Source organism: Lycium barbarum, chromosome 1, assembly GCF_019175385.1.
Source record: "Lycium barbarum isolate Lr01 chromosome 1, ASM1917538v2, whole genome shotgun sequence".
Lineage (NCBI taxonomy): Eukaryota > Viridiplantae > Streptophyta > Magnoliopsida > Solanales > Solanaceae > Lycium > Lycium barbarum.
This window is the reverse complement of record NC_083337.1, coordinates 106,004,492-106,011,270: the sequence shown is the minus strand read 5'-3', so window position 1 is coordinate 106,011,270 and position 6,779 is coordinate 106,004,492. Positions and strand designations below refer to the sequence as shown.

The 6,779-nt window shown below is 41.8% G+C and overlaps 1 non-coding gene across 1 annotated transcript; it reads left to right on the top strand.

Moving 5' to 3' along the window:
• The first annotated feature begins 6,673 nt into the window (after nucleotides 1–6,673).
• Nucleotides 6,674–6,779, top strand: LOC132619086 (small nucleolar RNA R71). The gene has a single exon (XR_009574508.1). It is a non-coding gene; the product is annotated as a small nucleolar RNA R71 (small nucleolar RNA).

Below are 6,779 nucleotides of genomic sequence, written 5' to 3'. Positions count from 1 at the left end.
GAAGACTTTAACATTCGAGGACGAATGTTCTTAAGGGGGGGAGAATGTTATACCTCGGAAAATTTCCCGTTGGAACGCAAGTAAATGAACTAGTGAGGCGTGCGAGTGCATGATGCCCCGTAAGTAAGAGATGACGTTTGATGACCTTAGGTGAGATTTCAAAGGTATCCGACGTCAGATGAGAAAGTTGGCTAAGATAAGGCAAGGTATGAGGTGAGCAATGCATGCAAATGGATGTGGATGATTGGAATGAAAAGCCTAAGAAATATAAAAAGTTGCAGATTTGAAATCTGCCCAGTGGTCGTAAAGTGCAAATACGGACCGTAAAATGGTATACGGTCTGTAAACTGGCGGGTCGTAAATTGACATGCAAGGCTTCAACTTTCTGCCAATCGAGGAAATGGTAAAATACGACCTGGTTTACGGACCGTAAAGTGATTTACAGCCCATAAACGATGGTCGTAAATCACCATGGTTGCAGTCTCAGCTTCTGGTTCTGATATGGTTAAATACGCCCATGGAGGACGGTCCGTAAAATGGAATACGGGTCGTAAACCATGTTTACAACCACTGTACACTACAACACAGATTTTCAAGTTGTTAAATAAGGGGACCAAGGCTTATTTTATTTCATTTCAACATCACACCCCTTCTGTCTAAAACATCTCTCTACATTTATTTCACAAGAGTTCAAAGATGTTTAGTGGTCAACAACGTAAAAACAAGTGAATCAAGAGTAAGGAAACCATCAAAGATCCTCCAAGGCCAAGAAATCCAAATGGAGGGAAACTAGGGTTTTGCCCAAAGTGGAGTATTATCAACTAAAGCTTGTTCCTACAACATCTAAGGTAAGATTCATGATATTTATATGATGTTTAAGGTATTGAAGAGTTGAAATACATGGATTGTAGAAAATATGGTAAAATGGGTCATGAATGATGAATAGTGACATTTTGAGAATAGTTTGAATTGAATCTTGATTGTTGTTGAGTTGTGATATAAATGTGTTATAAACGAAGTTAAGATCATGGAATAGACATTGTGTATGAGTAGACGAGGTCGAAGGTTATAACCATGAATATGGGTGAACTAGGAGCAAATTAAGGAAAGTGGTTAATGTGAATGACTAATGGTCATTGTTATGATGTTAATGAAGGTAGAAACGCTAACGTTGGGGGGGGGGGGGGGGGGACAGGCAAGTGTAGAATAGTGCGACAAAAAGGTATGTAAGGCTAACCCTTCTTTCATAAGGCATGGTTCTTTGGCCAAATTTCTAAATCCTCTATATGAGTATGTTGTCTCCAAATGATTGACCTTCCAAGTTCATAAGCTCACGATCCTCGATATGTACTACGTTTGTACTATGCTCCTCATATAATGAGTAAGCCTATAATATAGACGTAGCGATAATAATGATGCTAAAGGTGCCTACGGGCTATTAGATGTATGTGTGCCTATGAAGGGATATAATGAAACCCCGAGCCTATGGTGCCGGGTAGAGTATATGTTTATATATATGTATGTATATGATTACGTAACGTGCGCACACATCTGCAGATGGTACGGATAACCCTGAAGCCTTGGTAGGGCTAGGTAGATATAACATTGAGCCTTGGTTGGCCAAGTATGTATGAAACATCGAACCTTATGGTCGGGTACGCTATGTATGCATAAGTGTATGGATATGTATATAATATGAATATCAATGTGAGAAGACTATGTATATGAATGCGAATAGGGGCATGTATACTAATACGAGCACTATTATGAAATACGCATGAGAAATGGAAAGTTCCTATGAAAGGCAGGTAAGTGCCATGATGATGATATTATTGTCTTCCCTCCTATGCCACTTCATATATTGTCTATGATGCTTCTATATTGATGTTGATTATACTTTACATACTCAGTACATTCTTCGTACTGACGTCCTTTTGTTTGTGGACGCTGCGTCATGCCCGCAGGTGCACAGGGAGACAGACTTGATCCATAACTACTTATTCGGAGATTGCATAGCAGAGCTCCATTCCCTTCGGAGCCATAGCTTTTGGGTACTTATTCTTTTGTGTATATAGTTATGGCATAGCGGGGTCCTGTCCCGCTTATATGACATGTTATACTCTTCTTAGAGGCTCGTAGTCACGTCTATGTGGTTAGATATGTCTGGCCTTGTCGGCCTGTATTTTGTATATCATTTTGTTGGCCTCGTCGGCCCATGTAAATTGTTGTAGCATAGTTGCCTATAATGATTGAAGATGTTGTCGTCCAATCGGACTAGTATGCATGATGCTTAGAAATGTATGATTAATGATGTGGCTCACCTAGATGCAAGCCCAAGTGTAAGCTAAGGGGTGCCCGGGTGGGCTAGCACCGGGTGCTCGTCGCGGCCTCCTAGTCAGGTCGTGACAGTTTTAGACCATATTTCTCCATCAATCCCGCGAAAGCTCTATTATAAAAGTGGGATCCACCATCGCTGATTATAGCCCTCGGAGTACCAAAGCGAGTAAATATGTTCCTCTTGAGGAACCCCATAACACTCTTGGCCTCGTTATTAGGTAGAGCCACCGCTTCTACCTATTTTAACACATAATCCACAGCAACCAAGATGTATTTCATGCCACCCGAACTCACAAAGGGTCCAATAAAGTCAATCCCCCCAGACATCGAACACTTCTACCTCCATAACAAAATTCATAAGCATTTCTTGCCTTCTGCCTATATTCCCTTGCCTCTGACATTGATCGCAAGACCGCACCAATTGATTAGCATCATGAAAGACAGTCGACCAGTAATAACTGCATTCAAGTACCTTAGCCGCAGTCCGGTTACCACTATGATGACCCCCAACAGGAGAGTCATGGCACGCCTTTAAAATCGCCATCACTTCACTTTCAGGAACACAACGCCGAATGATGTTGTCAGCACATGTTCAGAACAAATAGGGCTCATCCCAATAGTATTGCCGAGAATCCCGCAAGAACTTCTTCTTTTGGTAAGCTTTGATATCTTCTAGAACTATGCCTGTTACCAAATAATTGGCAATGTCAGCATACCACGGTGCTACCTCCATTGACACAGCTAACACTCTCTCATCTGGAAACGCATCATCTATATCTAGCTCATCAGAGGGACTCCCAGCTTCTTCAAGCCGAGAGAGATGGTCAGCAACCTGATTCTTGGTGCCCTTGCGATCCTTCACCTCAAAATCAAACTCTTGCAGCAATAGTACCTATCAGATCATTCTCGGCTTTGCTTCCTTCTTTGCCATAAGGTATCTCAATGTTGTATGATCAGTGTATACCACAACTTTGGACCCCAACAAGTAGGCTCGAAACTTTTCAAAAGCAAACACAATGGCAAGCAGCTCTTGCCCCGTCACAGTGTAATTCATTTGGGCAGCATTCAGTAATCTGCTTGCATAATAGATCGAGTGCATAATTTTATTGTGCCTCTGCCCAAGCACAACACCTATTGTGAAACAACTAGCATCACACATCAATTCAAAGGGCAATGACCAATCAGGAGCAACAATAATAGGAGCAGTAGTGAGACGCTCTTTTAACTCATCAAAAGCCTTCCGACACTTATCATCAAACATAAACTTAGCCTCTTTTTCAAGAAGCTTGCACATTGGGTTAGCTATTTTGGAGAAATCTTTGATGAAGCGCTTGTAGAACCCAGCATGTCCCAAGAAACTTCGGACACCTTTGACAGAGATAGGTGGAGGAAGCTTTGCAATCCCATCTATTTTAGCTTGATCAACCTCAATTCCCTTTTCAGAGATTTTGTGACCGAGGACGATCCCCTCCTTCACAATAAAGTGTCAATTCTTCTAATTTAGCACGAGATTCGTCTCTTCACATCTTTTCAGCACTTGACCCAGATGGCCAAGACAATCATCAAATGAATCCCCCACAACAGAGAAGTCATCCATGAACACCTCCAAATAGTCCTCTACCATGTTAGAAAATATTGACATCATGCACCTCTGAAAAGTGGTTGGTGTATTACACAAACCAAAGGACATCTGGCTGAATGCAAACGTCCCATAAGGACAAGTAAAAGTAGTTTTCTCTTGATCTTCTAAAGCAATGTTGATTTGAATGTAGCCCGAATAACCATCATAGAAGCAATAGTAGGAACGCCCCGCTAACTGATCAAGCATTTGATCAATAAAAGGCATGGGGAAATGGTCCTTGCATGTGGCAGTGTTGAGCTTGCGATAGTCTATGCAAACTCTCCATCCGCTGACAGTTCTAGGTAGGATCAACTCATTCTTTGCATTTGGCACAACAGTGATGCCGCCCTTCTTAGGAATACATTGGACTGGGCTCACCCATTTACTATCAGCAATTAGGTAAACCACTCCCGCATCTAACCATTTGATGATCTCTTTCTTGACGACCTCTTGCATATTGTCGTTCAGTCTCCTCTGATGCTCTACACTCGGTTTGCTATCCTCCTCCAACTAGATTTTATGCTCATAGATCCCAGAAGGAATACCCCGAATGTCTGTTATGGTCTAACCAATAGCACGCCTATACTCCCGCAACACCTCCAAAAACTGTAGAATCTGCTCCTCAGTCAGTAGGGCTGAAACAATCACCGACAATGCACTGTCCGGACTAAGGAACTCATACTTCAGATGTGATAGGAGCTACTTAAGCTCCAACTTAGGTGGCTCAATAATTGAAGTCTTTGCTGGAGGAGTTGTTCTATTTTTCAGATCAAGATTTAGCTTTTTTGGGTGGTAAAAATATGAACCCAACCCAACAAGTGAATTAACTGTCTCCACATAACCTTTCATGTCCTCAGCATCGAAATTCACAAGAATACCACCTAGAGCTTCACCCAAACTTTCTTCTTCCATCTTGAACTCCACTGCTTCATCAACAACATCAAATGAATCAATTACTGAAATACTCTCGTAAGCACTTGATAACTTCATCCCCTTGCTAGCCTGAAAAGTAACTTCTTCATCGTTGACTCGAAACTTGATTTCATTTTTCTCCGAATCCATCAGAGCTCTCCCTGTAGCAAGGAAAGGTCTCCCAGAATAATAGGAATGTCCCGATCAACAGTACAGTCAAGAATCACAAAATCAGCAGGCAACATAAAATCACCAACCGCACAAGTACATCATCAACCACCCCAATAGGTCTTTTGATAGACTTATCAGCCATTTGTAACCTTATAGTATTCGGCCTTGGCATCCCAAAACATGATTGTTTGTATATAGCAAGGGGCATCAAATTAATACTCACCCCATTATCACACAAAGCACGAGCAAAATCATGGTGCCCAACAGAACAAGGAATGGTGAATGCCCCAGGATCACCCTTTTTCTAAACAGTAGTAGTTGAGTTGATGGAACTCATGGTGTGAGTCAAACTCACGGTTTCCTGTTGAACCGTTTTCTTCTTGCTCAGTATTTCCTTCAAATATTTGGCAAAACTGGGCATCTCCTTGACAGCTTCCAAGAAGGGGAAATTAAGAGATAACTGCTTCAACTGATCATAAAACTTCTCGAACATAGCATCCTCCTTTTGCTTTACCAACCTCTGAGGCAAGGGAGGTTTAGACTTGAAAAGATGATTTAAAAGGTGGACAGCCCCTTTCACAGTCTACTTGCTCGTGTTGTCAGCGTCCTTTACTATCTCTGGCATATCAGCAACCTTCTAGTCAGCAGGATTCTCATCAACAATAATGGGTGCTTCAGATTGCACCTCATCCTCTTCATCTATTGGCTCAATATCAACCACCTTCTTATCATCCCCTTGGAGTATTTTACCACTCCTAGTAGTGATGGCAAACACACGGTCTACACCGTCTCCCCCATTTTTCTGATTTAGAATAGTGTCACTCGGAAGTCCTCCCTTTTTAGGAGAGTGCTGCTCTCTAGAGATATCCCTCATCTATGACTCAAGCTCCTAAATAGCCACTGTATGGGAACCCACTGTCTCTGTCAGCCCAGATAAAGTCCTCTCAGATTTATACTGATTTGCCAGAATCTTCTCAAGTATTGCTTCGACCTTCGAACTACCTTGCTCTGTTGACTGCCCTTTCGGTGGTATATAAGGATTGGAACTCTTGTTCTCAAAATTGTTACTGTTGTTGTAGCTCCCTTGGTTCGTACCACCATAATTATTGTTGTAGTTCCCTGAGTTGTTATAAGCACGTTGACCTGGCTGAGGTCTCCATTGATTCTGATTCCGGTAACCACCTACGTAGTTCTCTTTGGTAACCCCCTTGAGAGTTATTCAGATAATTAGCTTCTTCAACCTGCATAGAGGGCCCATCATGGAACGGACCATCTTGAGTATGGTACATCCCTTTTGGTAAAACTGTATCATCCTCACAAACATTTACCTTCATAATCTGGGATTCATCAAACTTCGTTGTTAGCAAGGAAATATTTGTTGCAAGTTCTGCCAATGTTTGATGGGTATCTTGATTCTTCTTTACTATATTCTGGATCATAGCACTACCATACGGTACAACATCAGCATTGTTTGAGTGCCAAGCCTGATTATGAGTAGTCAGCTTGTTAAGTATGTTGGTCACTCGTCGATAAGATTTGTTCATGAAACAACCATCAGCTGCATTATTGGAAACTGACTGCGTCACTGGATCTAACCCTCGGTAGAACTTCTCCATTAATATGTGATCCGAAAAACCATGATTCGTACTCTTCTGAAAATACTCCTTGAATCTCTCCCAGGCTTCATATAGTTGTTCCCCTGGTCATTGCTTAAATTCATAGATCTTGTCACGAATTT